Here is an 18,869-nt window from a genome sequence, read left to right as displayed (position 1 = left end):
CTTCATCTCAGCAATGCAAATGAAGTGTTTCCTAATAAAAGGTTGTTAGGTATGTGCAGTAAAGGAAGTAAGCAAGGAAAAGGGGTCATCCCTAGAGCAATATTATGTGTTACCCCCCCCCCCCCCCCCATTTTTTTCCAAAAGAAGTACCAGGATTACCTTCTTCAACGGAGCTTGATCTCACAATAGAATTAAAACCTAGTATAGAACCAATCTCTAAGACTCCATATAGAATGGCGGCTCTGGAACTATAAGAGTTACAAATACAGTTGATGGAACTATTGGACATAAGACACATCCAACCCAATATTTCACCTTGGGGTGCACCTGTATTTTTTGTCAAGAAGAAGGATGGTTCCTTGCATATTAGTATGGACTATCAAGGCTTAAATTGAGATACAATCAAGAATAAGTATTCAATGCCCCGAATTGATGATCTCTTCAACCAAATGAAAGGGCTTTTTTTTCTTTTCAAAAATTGACCTATGATCTGGTTAGCATCAACTAAGAATAAAATTTAGTGATATTCCTAAGATAGCATTCTAAACACGCTTTAGGCATTACAAGTTCACAGTGTTGCCATTTGGGTTGACTAGCACACCTGTAGTATTCATGAACCTTATGAATGGTGTTTTTTGTAAGTATCTTGACCCCTTTGTACAATTCTTTCTATATGATATTCTCATAAACTCCAAAAATGATAAGGAGCATGAAGGACATATGTGGATAGTATTATATTGCCTTAGGGAGAACCAGTTATATGGAAAATTATCCAAGTGTTCCTTCTTTCATAAGGAGATCCATTACCTAGGTCATATTATATCTAGTGAAGAGATCTCAGTAGATCCTGAAAAGGTAAAAGCCGATACCAAAAAATGTGCAGGAAATGTGTAGTTTTCTGGGTTTAGTAGGATATTATTAAAGATTTGTAGAAGGGTTCTCAAAAATTGCAAAGTCTATCACAACCCTCCAGGGTAAAGGAGTTAGGTACGAGTGGACCAAGGAATGTCACATTTCATTCTCTTAGCTTAAAATATTTTTTACCAGTGCACCAATCTTGCGAGTACCTGACATGGACAAAGAATTTACTATATGTATTGATGCATCCAAGCAAGGATTAGGTGCAGTATTAATGCAAGAAAAAGGAGTAATAGTGTATGCCTCAAAGAAGTTAAATCCCCATGAAGAACTCTACATCATGCATGATTTAGAATTATTTGTTGTAGTACTAGTGTTGAAGATATGGAGACACTACCTTGTAGGGAGAAGCTTTGCACTCAAAAGAGACCACCAAAGTTTGCAATATTTGCTTACCCAAATGGACTTGAATGCTAAGAAAAGAAGATGGAGTGAATTCTTAAGTGAATATGACTTTGAAATTTCATACATTAAATGGAAGGAGAATGTAGTGGCAGATGCTCTAAGAAGAAGACCAAGGATATTTTCCCTTATACCCATCAAGGTAGATTTGAGGGAGAAAGTGCTAGAACATCTATTACAAGATAGCTGGTATTTAAAAAGTAAGATTTAGGCTTCAAAGTAAAGGTCCAAGAGAACCTAAGTTTGAAGGATATGAGTTAGAAACTAATGGATTGTTACGATTCCAATGAAGGATGTATATCCTTGATAATGGAGATATCTGCAACACTATCCTTAAGGAAGAACATATACCACTTTATTGTGTACATCCTAGTGTAAAGAAAATATATGCTAACATGAGGAAACTCTTCTTTTGGGAAGGCATGAAGCACAATATTTTCCAATTTGCTGCAAATTTTCTTGAATATCAGCAAGTGAAGGTTGACCATCATCACCCAGCAAGTCTCCTGCAACCTCACAACATTCCTATGACCAAATGGGAGGTGAATTCTATGGATTTTATCATAGTGCTACCTATTACCCCACAAAGGCACAAAGACATTTTAGTTGTGGTTGATAAACTAATGAAAAGTGATCACTTTATTCCCATAAAAGATACTTATGAAGTTGTTGACGTAGCTCAGGTATTTATGAATGAAATTATCAGGTTTCATGGAGTTCCTAAGAATATCATATCATATATGGATTCAAGATTCACTTCAAGGTTATGGACTTTTATGTGGTACGCTTCATCTCAGCAATGCAAATGAAGTGTTTCCTAAGAAAAGGTTGTTAGGTATGTGCAGTAAAGGAAGTAAGCAAGGAAAAGGGCTCATCCCTAGAGAAATATTATGTGTTACCCCCCGATGTTTTCCAAAAGAAGTATCAGGATTACCTCCTTAAACGGAGCTTGATCTCACAATAGAATTAAAACCTAATATAGAACCAATATCTAAGACACCATATAGAATGACGGCTCTGGAACTGTAAGAGTTACAAATACAGTTGATGGAACTATTGGAAATAAGGCACATCTGACCCAATATTTCACCTTGGGGTGCACCTGTATTTTTTGTCAAGAAGAAGGATGGTTCCTTACAGCTTTGTATGGACTATCGAGGCTTAAATCGAGCTACAATCAAGAATAAGTGTTTAATGCCCCGAATTGATGATCTATTCAACCAAATGAAAGGGTTTTTCTCTTTTCAAAAATTGACCTATGGTCTCGTTATCATCAACTAAGAATAAAATATAGTGATATTCCTAAGATAGCATTCCGAACATGCTTTGGGCATTACAAGTTCACAGTGGTGCCATTTGGGTTGACTAGCGCACCCATAGTATTCATGAATCTTACGAATGGTGTTTTTTGTAAGTATCTTGACCCCTTTGTACAATTCTTTCTATATGATATTCTCATATACTCCAAAAATGATAAGGAGCATGAAGTGTTCTTTCTTTCATAAGGAGATCCATTACCTAGGTCATATTATATCTGGTGAAGAGATCTCAGTAGATCCTGAGAAGGTAAAAGCTGATACCAAAAAATGTGCAAGAAGTGTGTAGTTTTCTGTTAGTAGGATATTATTAAAGGTTTGTAGAAGGGTTCTCAAAAATTGCAAAGTCTATCACAACCCTCCAGCGTAAAGGAGTTAGGTATGAGTAGACCAAGGAATGTCACATTTCATTCTCTTAGCTTAAAATATTTTTTACCAGTGCACCAATCTTGCGAGTACCTGACATGGAAAAATAATTTACTATATGTATTGATGCATCCAAGCAAAGATTAGGTGCAATATTAATGCAAGAAAAAGGAGTAATAGTGTGTGCCTTAAGGAAGTTAAATTCCCATGAAGAACTCTACGTCATGCATGATTTAGAATTATTCGTTGTAGTACTAGTGTTGAAAATATGGATACACTACCTTGTAGGGAGAAGCTTTGCGCTCAAAAGCGACCACCAAAGTTTGCAATATTTGTTTACCCAAAGGGACTTGAATGCTAGGAAAAGAAGATGGAGTGAATTCTTAAGCGAATATGACTTTGAAATCTCATACATTAAATGGAAGGAGAATGTAGTGGCAGATGCTCTAAGTAGAAGACCAAGGATATTTTCCCTTATACCCATCAAAGTAGATTTGAGGGAGAAAGTGCTAGAACATCTATTAGAAGATATCTGGTATTTAAAAAGTAAGATTTGGGCTTCAAAGTAAAGGTCCAAGAGAACCTAAGTTTGAAGGATATGAGCTAGAAATTTATGGATTGTTACGATTCCAATTAAGGATGTATATCCTTGATAATGGAGATATTTGCAACACTATCCTTAAGTAAGCACATATACCACTTTATTGTGTACATCCTAGTGTAAACAAAATATATGCTAACATGAGGAAACTCTTATTTTGGGAAGGCATGAAGCGCAATATTGTCCAATTTGTTGCAAAATTTCTTGAACGTCAACAAGTGAAGGTTGACCATCATCACCCAGAAAGTCTCCTGCAACCTCACAGCATTCCTATGACCAAATGGGATGTGAATTATATGGATTTTATCATGGTGCTACCTATTAGCCCACAAAGGCACAAATACATTTTAGTTGTGGTGGATAAACTAATGAAAGTGCTCACTTTATTCCCATAAAAGATACTTATGAAGTTGTTGACGTAGCTCGGGTATTTATAAATGAAATTATCAGGTTCCATGGAGTATCTAAGAATATCATATCATATAGGGATTCAAGATTCACTTCAAGGTTATGGGCTTGTATGTGGTATGCTTTAGGAAATAAACTAAATTTAAGTATAGATTCTCACCCTAACACTAATGGACAGAAAGAAAGGGTGAACCAAGTAGTAGAAGATATGTTGAGGACATATGTTATGGACCAACAAACATGCTAGGAAAAGTACATGCCCTTGGTTGAATTTGCATATAATAATAGTTACCACAGTTCAATTGGAATGTTTCCATTTGAAACATTATATGGAAGACCTTGCAAAACATTGCTAAGTTGCGATAGGTTAGAGGATTGGGTAATAGTGGGCACAGAATTCATTCAAGATATGGAAGAACGTGTAAAACAAATTAGGCAATGGTTAAAGGAGGAACAAGATAGACAGAAAAGTTATGATGATTCTCACAAGACAGATAGGAATTATAAAGTAGGGGATCAATTTTGTATCCACATCAGACCAAACAAAAGCACCATCTAGTTTGGAAAAGGAAAAAAATTGTTGCACCAGTTTATTGGGCCAATTAAAGTTTTGAAAAAGTTGGACTTGTCGCATATCATCTTGCACTGTCACCCCACTTGCATAAAATTCATAATGTTTTCCATGTATTTGTACTAAGACATTATATAGCTAACAAATCGTATAACCTTCAATGGAAGGAACTGCAAGTATAGGACGAGGGAACTATTTCGGTCAAACCATTACTTGTACTAGAATGTAGGGTTCAATAGCTCAGGAACCACTTGGTGGACCAAGTTAAGGTCCAATGGGACAAGTATAGTCTTAGATATGCTACTTGGGAAGACACAAAGACCATATGCCAGAAGTAGCCCAACTTATTTGATCTTGAAGCACTTAAAACTTAATTTTGTATATATTTTACTTAAATTTAGCTAGATACTGACACTATGATTTTGAATTATTCTATAACTGTGAAGGGATTACACGTAAGAATGATATTTCAAATTATTATATTATATGCTTAACGGTGTTGGTACATGGATATCAATATGAATTATGATATATGTTTAACGTTGTTGGTACATGGATACCAATATGAATTATGTTAAGAATGTGATGTCTACAATTTTTATTTTACATATCGACATGAATGACTACCCTTGACTACTTAATGTGAGAGATAATTTGTAGATATATTAGTTAGACATAATCAAATATGTTATATGAACTCAAAAAATCAATATCATAGATGACCGCACAATAAGAATGCAAGGAAATTGTTTCTTGAATACAATGGTTTTTTAATATATTGATGCATAAGTTATAATGTGTGAACAAGTATTTACATTGCAGATAGTATCGTTACCAAACTAATTTTTTCCTCCTAGCCTATCTGGGATCAACCTGTTTGGTTCTCAGATCAAGAAGGCTTCGAAATTGAGGTCTTCTTTCCCTTGTGCAAAAACTCCAAGAACAATTTCTCAAATTTCCAAGTCACTTCGTTAAGTCTCGAGCCCAAGGCTCGTTCCACAAATTCACTCTAGCTACCTTTTCTTCGTTGTGGCTCTCTCTGTATTTCCTCCTCTATCTTCACTTCACTGGAAAGATAAAAATAAAACTTTCGTTCACGTTTCCCTCTTCATTCCCCTTATATCCCCAAAACATCCAACGTCTTAAAGCCCTCCACTATCTCAGCGTCACGAATTTTAATTGTAATATGGTTTCCTTTCTCTCTTGGTCACATGTCATCCAGAATGGTTTTTAATGAATTTTAAAGGTGGTCACACCTTTTCTATTTATATAAGGTTATTTGTGACTAAATGGGATTTGACTGAGTCGGTTTACCAATTTTTAAAAGAAATGGTTTTGTTAAAATGGCTTATTCAATAGATTTATTTAATTAATGAATTAAATAGGTTTATTTAATTAGAGATTTAAATGTGTTGATGCAATATGTTTATTTAATTAGTAATTCTACTAATTCCTTTATCTATATTATGGAGTCGCCATAGCCACTTAGTATGTGTGTGTGTGTGTGTGCTTAGTGCAATGCATGTGATACATGCATATGTAGCTATCATATGCATGCCTCGCATGCATGTTAATAATCACCACCTATTATAATTCGAGATGGGTCATTACATATGTGCCCAAACTTGGAAATAGAGCCTGACACTAAGGAAGGCTTATACACACATCTAATATGTTGGTGGAAAATAATAAGGAAACTAAGGTGCCCCTCCAAAGATAAAATTCTCATGTGGTTGGCTTTATAACATGGATCCTACCTAGGAGGTTCTACAAAAAAAAAAAAAAAAAATTGTTTTGGCTCAAGTTGGCGTACTTAAGCCAACAAGTAAAGAAAATAATAAATCACTTATTTATGACATGTTATTTCACCAAAGAGCTCTGGAAAGAAGTTAAGGGCATGATAAGTTAATGAATGTATGGGAATGATGAAACATTATAGAAACCCTTAGGTCTTCACATACAAAAAAGGACATGAAGAAGATTAAAGCTCTTCCACTCATTATACCTTGGGGAATATAGCTCACTAGAAACATAAGCTACTTGAAGGATGGGGGATTCTTCCCCTTAAATATGTGAATCCAATCACTAAATATATTAAATGTATATCCATGGGTTGAGGAAAAATAAAAAGGATAGGGGACAAAATAAGAATTCATCAATAAGGATGTTCCTTTGACATACATTGAAGGAGCCTCTCAAGAGCATTCCTCGAAAAGAGGTTTCAGAGGAATCTCATATACCCTTCAAAGTTAGGATAGGATAGGAAACTAACAATTATTGTGAATTGATGGATCTCAAATTAACCCTATGTTTGGCTCAAGAATATGGTGTTATATAGTTACAAATTTTTGGGTATTCACTATTGTTATTCAATGGTTATGAAAGGAACCATCACTCATAAACTTCACTTTACAAACACTTTTTAATGATATACAACAAGAATTTATGTCTTACATATTTATGTCTCTCTCTCTCTCTCTCTCTTACACACACACGTGTCTGCGTACATAGATAGATATTCCCATATTTACAGGGAACTAAATTTAAAATCCAATAAGCTATACAAGGAATGTTTGACTCTCCATGATGGGTCCTTTATAATCCGATAATTTTTTGAGGACCTACTAGTACATGATTTGTCATTCTCCTCATAATTTTTTATTTGTAAGTCTAATAATGGTTCAAAAAAATACATTGCTATAAGACAGTTCAAGTGGTTTTTAGAAAGGTTTATTTGTTATGCACTCACTATTAGAAAAGAATCATTTTTATTTTTGTCTTTGGGTGATCTAGTTGATTTAAGGCCATGAAAAGGCAGTGTTTTATTCATATCCAAAGATTCTAAGGGGGGGGGGTATAAATATATATTTTTTTTAGAAATATAATTATTTTTTCTTGTATGAAAGAGAATATGTGTGTGTCTGTGGACAGGAAGAAGGTAGTTGATGACCTTTCAAAAGAGGCATTGGATTGGAGCATGGCACTTGGACCACTTTCATGTTTAAAGATTAACATACTAATGGTTATTCAATGGTTATGAAAGGAAGCATCGCTCATAAACTTCATTTACAAACATTTTGATAATATACGACAAACAACGACACCCTTCTCACATATTTATTTGTCTCATAAATGACACCCTTCTGTTAGAAAAGAAGACAATAATGAGAGGGGGGTGAATCACTATAGTGCAAATTTTAAAACTTCATTACTTCTAGTAAAGAATACTAGGACACCAATAAACACTTCAGCAACAATCCATATGAACATCACAAGAATCAACATAAAAATCACAAATAGAACACATATTCTTCAAACTTTCCTTCAATTACTTTCATAAAGGCAAGCTTCTACTTATTATTACAAAGTTATCTAGCTCCAACCAGAATGAAGCTACTATAACCTAGTTTATCATCTACTACTGAAAGAAGCTACAATCCTTGATTTATCAGTTGCTACTGAAGGAGCTACAACCCCTAACTATTTACTAGCCACTACTGGAAGGAGCTGCAACCCGTGTTATGCAAGCTACTACTTTCTTAACCTCCTTGATTCATCTTTCATACCATTTTCAAACTCAAATACTAAAGGACACTTCCTTACATAAAACAAATAAATTTCCTCACTTCAATCACTCACCCCAAACACCATAAAATCACCTTCAACAATATATGATCACTCATCAATCCACCTCTAAAAACATATCTTCTTGTAAATATAATTATGCTTATATAGAAATTGAGCTGATATTTTTAGTTTTAGAACTTTTAGTTAAGTTCAACTCTTTTACTTGCATGAATTCATATTTTTTCTCATCTAACACTTTTGTCAAGTCTTTTGAATGTGGTCTTAATGTCTTCAATCTCTGCTCTATTTTACTAATCTCAAATTCTAAGTTAAACTACTAATTTTCTCAATTTTGGAGCTTTACAGGATTTAGTAGTGAATTTCTCTATTATTCTAAACCTGGTGAACTACTATATTTGGCCAGACAACTAAATCTGCCTCTAAATTTGTACATGCCACCAATTCTTCCACTGAATCGTTCATCCGATGTTTAGAGCACTACTAGTTGTGGTGGATTCAGTCAAATATGGAGCAAAGATGCCAAATTCCTCTATTGTCTTTGAATTACCCTGACATTGCACGTTGACCACTTTTTACCATACAACCCAGAGCTATGACCAAGTTCCAAATAGGTCAGGGGGACAAATTGAGGTCGAAGGTAGGAGGTTTGGACCAAATTTCTATTGTGTAATCAATTTGATTCGATTGGCCAGAGGCCCAACCAGACCATGTATTTTTTATTTTTGCAGGGAATCAAAATACACAAAAAAACATCACAAAATACGACCCCTAGGGCGACTTCCAATGTACTTGTTGAATTCATTTGTGTGTCATCCATGCCACATGGCAGCTCTTGAGTGGTGCCACATGTCACTCAGATTTGGCCCACTTGGCCACCCAAAAATTCCAAATCATCATGCCACGTGTCACACCCTTATAGGTGCTACATCATGTTGATGTCATCATGCCACTATCTCCACTTGTGCATCCACGTCACCTCTGTTAGCTAATCAAAATATGTCATGTGCCATCCTCTAATTGGTCCACACTATCAACTCATACGGTGGTAGAGGGGTCCTAGACCTCAGTTTTTCATTGAATTTCTTTATAAAATTAAAAAGAACAGAACATAAATTACATGTTCGAGGATGGAGGGTTTGTGGTCATAGAATTTTCTTTTGTGTGCAACTGCACTTGCTCTCGAAGACCTGACCTTCAACTAGGCTAAAGTCCCCACTGGGTCCCACATGGTCGGTAATCGGGGGCCAGATCATTTCTTCTATTTCGCTAGCCCAACTCTTGTGTGCCAACCCGACTCCCAACTAGGACTGAAAGCTCGAAGGCCTGAGCCTAAAACTTGTCGACTTGGAACCTTGTCCTGTTTGACTCTTTTCACCTTTTTAAATGTTGAACTTTGACCTACAATAACTTTTGATCCAAGAAGCCTTTTTTAGACTTCAATATAGCATTGGAAAACTCTTTCAAAGCTCTATCCATCTGAATAGTTTCTAAAAGAACTTGAGATGATATTTTATACTAAAAATGGATCCAAATCCCTTGTTCCTTTGTCAATCTGCTTGCAACCATCTTTGCCTCTGCCATCATTTTATCATTTAACATTCTTCCTTACCATCAATTACAACTTATTTCTAACACTTCACGCATTTATGTGTATTGTGTGTGTGTGTGTGTGTGTGTGTGTGTTAGCTCAATTGGCCAAGTCCTCGTCACTAGAGCACCTTTGATATTGAGAGGTCATTGATTCAATTCTCTCGACACTTTTGGGGTCAGGCTCTATGGTTGAGCCGACAGGAAGTGATCCCTTTGGATGAATCTTCCTAGTACAAATATTATGTGGGCGTAGTGGACATCGATCTCTGGGGTCCCTGAACCACATAGAAATATATAGTCGTGTGTGTGTAGGGACAGGAACAAGGTGGTTGATTTCCTTTCAAAAGAGGCATTGGGATTGGAAAGTGATACTTGGACCATGTCCATATTTCGAGATGGACATACTAATGATTCTCTCATTTTTTTATAGAAAAAAATTATAGAACGGTCATATTTTTTTGTTGATGCAACTCATAGGTTTGTGATAGTGGACGATTTTCAAATCCTACTTTCGAAAATATAATCAGTGGTATTTTAATACAATGAACATTTTTTCCTTTTTTATTAGCTCAATGGTATATAGTACATGTCTGTAAAGTTGATTGTTCCATCTTTCTATGGAGCCCTTTTTCAAATGTCTTGAGGCATATGATAATGCAATTTTGTTTTACACACGCGCATGCATATACATACATACACACAAAGAGAGAGACCTAAGGATTAGTTCAAGTGATTTGGCATGCTATGTCGAAGTCGTAATGACCAAGGAGGTCACAAGGTTGAATCCACCTAGGCCCCATAAAACTAAACACACATACTCTCTATCCATGAAATTTACCCTAAGCACTATTCATAGAATATTAGGAAGTTCTTAGATTGTGTGTGTGTGTGAGAGAGAGAGAGAGGGAGATTATTTGAAATTGAAGGCAAAGGAGAGAGAAGCAACGTCTAAGGGAGCAAGATAGTGTAAGAGTGCCTTCAATTATGGATTCCCCGAGATCTTACAACAATATTGCCATGGACACTCCCTTAGGAAGAGGATATTTGGAATTCTTCACTAAGGAAGCTTGTAGAGAGAAGAAAAAACCCCCATAACGAGGATGTTTGGAGAAAGAAAAAGCAATCATGGAGATTGAATCCAATCAATGAAGATCACAAATTTGATAATATGGTTAAGGGTTTAAGGACTCATTTACAAATTTATGGATATATTTACATCGAAGAAAAAAAGAACCCTTAAAAGCAATTTCAATCCATCCTTACTAGGGAAATGTTTTTTTCTTATTGTTTTGGCCTCTCAATTGGAGATAAAAAGAATATTTGATTCAAAGCATTGGTATTACAACAAAACAATGTTCTTTTAAGAAATAATGGTCCTTAAATATTGGTCCTAAGGGTAGAAACCATGGTAGTCACGCCTATATTGGTATGAATTCCTTTCTAACCCTTTAAATTTTGGAATAAACATTGGTTGAAGCTTATTTGAGATAGTTTATTAATATATCACAATCAACTATTAAAATAAAACTAACAATTAATTTGGATAACAGGGAATTGATCCATGACCTTATATCCCTTTTTTGGGAGAGAATATGCATGAACAAAATTTGGATTATGAAATCATTCTCTTCAAGCTCAAGAGTTTCCATAAATATGGATAACTTGAAAATAAATGTCCTCCTTTCCCTCAAAAGAAAACTGGGAAAACAAAAGCGGGGAGGGAGGAGGGGACCTTTTGAATAGTTGCAGAAACCTAAAAGGCAAAGAAGGTATGGAAACTTGTAGGGGGTATCAAAACCCATGACCAATTTGTGTCTTTCAAAGAAGATTATTTGGATGAAGAAATTCTAACACCGGACCTTAGCTTGAAGAAGAAAGTATCCCAATGATTGACCTTGTCCAACCAAAAAAATTAATGGAGATGGAACTTAAATACCCAATAGCTCCTATCAAGAGATGTCTCCTAACCTTTAAGACAAATCTAGCAAAGAAAACTCTCTAACAATATCTATAAAGGTCCAACCTCTTACTAACACTTAATCTATAGTCAAATCAAATATATAAGAAGTACCATTATGGAAGAAAGTCAAATGTAGAAGCCTTTAGGAAGAGAGAATATGAATAATGCCAATGAATCTTAAAACATATCCATGACTCCTTGAGAGGAAGTAAAGAACACCCAAAAAGTAACTCTTTCCCCAATATGGAAGAAAGTCAAATGTATTAAGCCTTCAGGAAGAGAGTATATGAATAATGCCAATGAGTCTCAAAACATATCCATGACTACCTGAGACAAGTAAAGAACACCAAAAAAATAATTCTTACCACCCCCCATACTTTGAAAACCCCTTTTAATAGGAGTTAGGATTTTGAATATTGAATATGAAAATTTTACCTTCGAATGTAAGAGGGTCGAGGGCAAATCTAATCAAATTTATCTTAGAAGAAAATAAAATCCAAGATCTTAGGAGTGATCATGTTTCAAGAAATAAAACTCAATGATAAAAGGGTGGAAGAAATTAAAATATAAATGTAGAGAAATGCTAAAAGCTACAACAAGAAAGTTGAAAGTAAAATTGGTGGCTTGACTCTCTAAACAAACCCCAACTGAATAAATGTTTTACAAGTAATCAATCGAATATTATATATTTCCTTCAAAGTGAAAAGAAATGAATGGAACAAAGTTTTCTAAATCACTAAAGTTTATGGTCTAGTCTTATCTATTCTTTAAAAAAAATGGTGGTCACTAGAGATTGATTTAAAGAGGAACTATGGATACCAGGACAATATCTGAATCTCACAAAGAGCTCCTAAAGGACATATCCCGAAAGGATTTATTTTGAAAACTATGATGATATATGGCTAAGCAACCAATGGAAGTATAGTAATAGCAAAGGAGATACATTAGACATAATCATAATCTCTAATGATTGGATAGGGAAGTTTTTCAATGAGTTCAAATATTTGAGGGATGCTCACATATCATTAGGCAAATGGGTTGCAGGAATCAAGAGAAGAAGAAGCTCCCAACTATCCTCTCATGATCAAAATTATGTGGTGGGATCACACTAATCTTAAGGCACAGATTCAAGTATGGTGGGCCTTTGAATTCAAAAGTGGACGGAACTAAATTCTTCAACATGCACAAGAAATTACAAACCATAAAGACTCAAATGAAGCTATGGAACAAAGAAATATTTGGAAATACATTTAAAGATGAGATGAAAATGGAAGCAAAGATGAAAAAAACTCAGAACCAAATAGAATAAAATAATTCTACTAGAGATATAGGGAAAACGAATTATCTTCACAACTAGCCCAAATCTACAAGATAGATAAGGATTTTGGAACAAAAATCAAGGGTTTCTAAGTTTAAGGAGGGAGAGAGGAATACAAAATCCTTCCACAATTTTTTCCTTCATGTAAGAACAAGCAATAGAATGGAAAAAAATAACCCCGCAGAAGAAAGCATGATAGAGGGACACCATAATCTATGTGAGAAGGTAGTAAAATACTTCAAAGGATCACTACCTACCCAAGGAAATAGTGTTGAACAATTTTTAACATCAATCCCTCCACTGAAAACAAAGGATGATAATACAATGCTTCTTAGACCCATATTAAATAAATATAATCTAATGTCCTCAAAGAAAAGAGACAAAGCACTTTGGGTGGATGGCTTCCAAATTGAATTCTTCCAACATATGTGGGCTACAATCCATAAACACACATTGGTTGTAGTTGAAGACTTAAAATAACCTAGGTCTATGCTAAAACCTATTAATAATGTCTTTTTTACTTTAATTCCAAAAAAAAAATGCAACACATTTTGAAAAGCTCAACACAATTTACATGATCGCTACTAGAATTATGGACTCTAAATTAAAACATTAATTAAAGAAATTATTCATAGAGGAACAAAGTGGATTCATTATGTAGAGGAAAATAACACATTATTTGATAGTGGTTACAAGAAGTCATCCAGTCTTTCAAAAACACAAAGTTGCCACGCCTTTTAAGTTGTCCCTAAAAAAATATTATAATTGGGTCCTACTACCATCCATATTACTAGCCCCAACAAGATTCGATCAAAGAGCTAAGCGGTAAGCACACAGGAAATGTACCCACTATCACCTCAATACAATCTCATCTCGCTTTAGGACAACTCTACAATGCCATGAGGGGTATCACAATACCTAGGTTGTTTCACCAAGTTAGTAGACCAATGCCTAGAAACATTAGATTATGATGAAGGTTAGGAGTTGATTAAACAAGTGTTATATTTAACATGTAAATGAGTAACTCAGAAAATACAAACCAGCAATTGAGAAAGAGCGAAATACCTCGAATAAAATCTACCTTTAATGTCACAAGTTAAGTATCCATACAGCGAGTGAGATGGTTTCTCCTTGAATTCCTCTTGATTGTATGACCTAAAAGAGGACAAGCTCGTTGTTGTCCTACACTTTTAGCACTTGTATATGATGCAAACTATATAAAACACAAGTTTGGAGTGCCTTTCAAGCAACATGGGACTGTGGAAACACACTAAGATCAAGTATCCATCGGTGTTGATGCTAGGGGTATGAAATATTTGTGAAGTGATAGCCCAACAAGATATTTAGGCAATGAAATACAAAGTTACAACAATCTGAATTAAGAATTGCATAAATTGGAGAGTTAATCCCCTTAGGGTCAAGCCCAAATTTACTTTCAATCAAAATGACACTTTCCAACACTTTGGGAGGTTGAAATACTTATAAGATATGTATGCAATTAAAACCATTCAAAAGTAAAACAAAGGTTTTTATGTCTAGATCGCGCTATGTTCTCTTCAAACCTAGGGTAGTGTTTCACAAATCCTTGTAGAAGATCTCTGCAATTTTATTCTAGATTTGAGAAGACCTTTAAAAACACCTCCAAAATGATGTTAGAGAAAAATAATCCGCAAAGGAAGAGGGATTATTTGTCTCAAGCCACTAAATGTGTCTAAAGAGGCATAAATCCCAAGATATGCACCTTGCATGAAACTATTTTTTTTATCTTTTAGATTTTTTGTATTTTTTGTTTTTCTATTTTTATAAATTTTTCAATAATATAAGTAAATAAAAAATAAGTCACTTAGATTTTGTAAAAAAGTGGTTGGTTGTTGGATTAGGGATTAAGTGCTTTGTTTCCACCAAGGTAATTGGTGTCAAGATGAATGTCCCTCTTAAATTGGTTACTAAATTCTTGTGGATTAGGATTGGAAAGTAGAACCCCTAGAAGTTATATTATCTTATTATCTAATCAAGATAAGTTATGAAACCAAGACCTACTATAAGGGAACCATCTAAGAGGAAATCCTACAATAAGATCAACTAAGAAATCAAATCAAATCAAAACCCTCGTTGATGAACCTCTAGCGTATGGCCCAACAAAGAGAATCAATGCTTACTCACACCAACAAGAGAAAAGTAACAGAATTTACCCTAGATGTCTCCCTAAGTTGTCCTTCAATAAATCAATCTCTAGTACTCTTGAATTAACACAAAGTTTCCTTTAAAAAAGGTAGCATAGTGAAGAAAAAGAGACTAAAAAGTTGGCACCAACAATTCATGAAAATTGTATATTAGGGCAAAATGATTTCAACAATTTAAAAAAATTTGGGAGGGTGAGCTCTCTATTTAAAGAGTATAATACAACCAACTCACAAAATAGAAGAATGAGATAGATCAACGACTTCAAAAGTAGTCTCTTCAAAGGGGCAACCTCCTTTACATTACACAAATGAACAATTCTTGGATGATACAAATGAACAATTCTTTGATGATACAAATGACAAGACCTCCTTCCTATATATAGGAGTCTAAGGGGTCACAATATAATCAGAGCCGACATAACAATAATAATGTAAGGGCACAACAATAACAATAGCGAGCTTCTATGGGGCACAATAATAACAATATGAGGACAACATGGGCACAACAATAACAATAAGGGGCTACAATGACAATAATAATAAGGGACTGCGCTAGTATTACAAGGACCTAACATAGAAGATTCTCTCAACAACTCTCCCCCTTCTAGTCAAAAAATGTCATTACAAAGATTTGACTTTACATTGCTCAAACCCCTCTAAAAGAGGTGTTGTCCACTTGTGAGAGGGTTGATTTGCACTAGGAATCTAGCATTCCCCTCCAAAAGAGGTTAGATTGACTTGAAATAATTTTGGGAACGCAAAAGAGGCTCAACATCTCCTTTAAGATGCTCAAATTGACTTGGGGAAGCTTCTTTGACCCCCAACAACTAGGTTAAAGGTGGATGGCTCTTGAATTCATCCAAATTTAGCTTTCTTTCATGATTTAAGATTTGTCTTGCTTGCTTGCACTTTGATCTTGGTCCATAGGAGTATTCACTTGATGTGACCCTTGCTTTGCTCATAAGAGAAGTTACATCCCTTTACTGATGAAATAATGTTTGAAAATACACTTTGAAGAGAGCATTTTGGCTATTTTGACTTGGAGTTGACCTTGCGTTGGAAAGTGCATTAGACCTCTTTCCATAGAGTTGTGCATACATAAGAGAAATGGTTCATGCAAGGAATAAAAATTAGGTGTGCTAAGACAATGATAAGATGGATGTTTCCACCCTTACATAGTGTGACCACCTTTACAAGTCTAATACAACAAGTGTTCCCTTAAGCCATGCATCCTAATCCATCCACCCCCATGATGCTCAAATACCAACCTGGCACATAAGCATGTCCATCAAGGCAAAGAGTTCCCACCCACCAAAGGACAGTTGGCAAGGCCATAAAACCAAGCACCATGAAGATGAAACTAAGACTAATCATGACGGTCCACCTATGGGGAACTAGGATACACTTTTACACTTCATCTTCATCTCACAAGCTTGGGCTTACAAATGGCATGGTCCTTTGTCAAAAAAATTGGGGTACCCCTATTAAAAGAGGGGTAACAAGTCTAATCGGTGTAGGAGTCTTATCCAAATACAATATTATTTTGGAGTGGGTAAAATGGGTTCACAATTTCCTTTCCATTATCTTATTTGTAGTTGTAATCAATGGATGCCCCTAGAAGATTTTCAAAAGCACAAGAATATTAAGGCAATGTTTCCCATTATCCCCTTTCCATTTTATTCAAATAACGGTTACTCTAGTATGACTAGAACAATAAATACAAATACCAAGTTTCTTCAAGGGAATCAAGTTGGCTTCCTCCATCCCATTCATGACTCTCTCAATTTGTCGATGACACCATGTTCAAGAGAGTAGCAAGGGTTAGGGAGGCTCAAATGTTAAAAAAAATCCTAGAAATATTTGAAAAGGCCACAAGGCAAAGGATAAACTAGGAAAGCCCCAAATATTAAAATGCCTTTAGAATTAATCTGAGTTGGGTTGTACAATGAATGAATGAAAGTCAAGAAAGAAAATTAAACAAACAAAGAAGAGCAATAGGAAGAAATGAAATCATAGAATATTGTAGGACACAAACTAGCTAGAATGTTGGTAGTTATTTATGAACAAAGAGATGGTAGCTACGTGAATTCATAAAACTCATTACAAGAGACCTAAAGAATGGCCTTTAAACATAAATAAATAACTGTAGAGGTCCAAAACCCCAACCCTAAAAGATGAAATGCCAAAAGGTTTGCAGACCCTAAGGTGGTCAGTTGGCACATCAGCTTCTTGAGGTGCAAATGTTGCATACAATCTTTGTTTAGGCACACAATAGCTCATTGGAAGGAACTATCTGACTACAGTTTTTGACTAGGACCAAGGGATGCCATCGCATCCCCTTGCACCCTCAAATTGGCAAAAAACATCGTATAGGGCCTCAAAACAGCCCCAAAATTTTTAACTACCAAGTTGATAGATAAACATTGAGGCAGTGGGAGAGGTGGGTTGCCACTGATATCTGCCTGGATTAATCTTCTCCATTGCATCAAGTTCCCATGTCATATGGGAGAACTTCTACTCAATTTGGCTTCTGGTGAGCCAATTGCCTTGGTGAAGTTGCCCTGCTTTGAAAACCCTTCAGAGTTTGTGCTACCAGCAGGTATCCTTCATCTTGGAGTCCATGATCTAATCCACTGTAACATGTTCAATGCAATTAGGATTAAGTTCCATGGGGGCCAATTACTCTGCTACAGTCATAAGTGAGTTTTGTCTCAACAGTTCTCTATCTTCTTGGTAGTTTTTCTATGATTTTTTGGGTCCCGAACTTTTAGGGTTGTTTTGAGACCCTAAGCAATGATTTTTGGAGCTTCAAGGGAGCTGAGGGTTGCCATGGCATACCCTGGACCAATCAAAAGTTGTAGTCCTTTTATAGTTCTTTCCAACGAGCTATTGTGCACCCCAAACAGATATTGTATGCAAAAGTTGTACCATTTCCTTGGGCGTCTTGTAATAGTTTTTGGGTGTCTTGGAATAGTTTTTGTGAATGTCTGTAACCACCATCTCTTTTTGTTCAAAGATTAGCTACAACCATTCTAGCCAATTTGCATTCTACAATGTTTTTCTATTTCATTTATTAATAGCAATTGGGTTTTCACCACATTATTTTGCTTTATGTTATACTTGTGTTTGTACCATTTTTCCCTACATTTTATTTCATTCCTTGTAAAACCCGGATCAAGAACCCACAAAAAGATAATTGAAATCTTCAATTTCAAATGAAGGAATATCCTCCTAAATATATAGGGAACCCTCTAATTGTCTCTAGGAGCGAAAGAATCAATTGGAAGCAAGTAATTGAAAAAATAAAAGGCCAAGTACAATCCTAGATCAATAGAACCCTATACCTTACATGCAAAGTAGTATACATCACCAATATAACCTTTATCCTAGATCAATAGAGCCTTATCCCTTGCAGGGAGAATTTATTCCAAAATGGTTATTGATGATATCAAAAGAAACCTTAAAATTTATCTATAGGCAACCCACAATCAAAGAAAAAATGCCATCTCCTACCGTAGATTGGTGTGGCAAAACCCAAGTGAGGAGGGGCTTTAGCTTACAAACAATAGAAGTGATAAATGGAGCCCTTGTCACAAAACAACTCTGGGAATTCCCTACAACCAATACTCCACATGGAGTAGAATAATT

The sequence above is a fragment of the Pinus tabuliformis genome, chromosome 3_2 (assembly GCF_031772625.1).
Source record: "Pinus tabuliformis cultivar Carrire ecotype Pingquan chromosome 3_2, CPIR1, whole genome shotgun sequence".
NCBI classification, from domain to species: Eukaryota; Viridiplantae; Streptophyta; class Pinopsida; order Pinales; family Pinaceae; genus Pinus; species Pinus tabuliformis.
Note: the sequence above shows the minus strand (reverse complement) of the source record.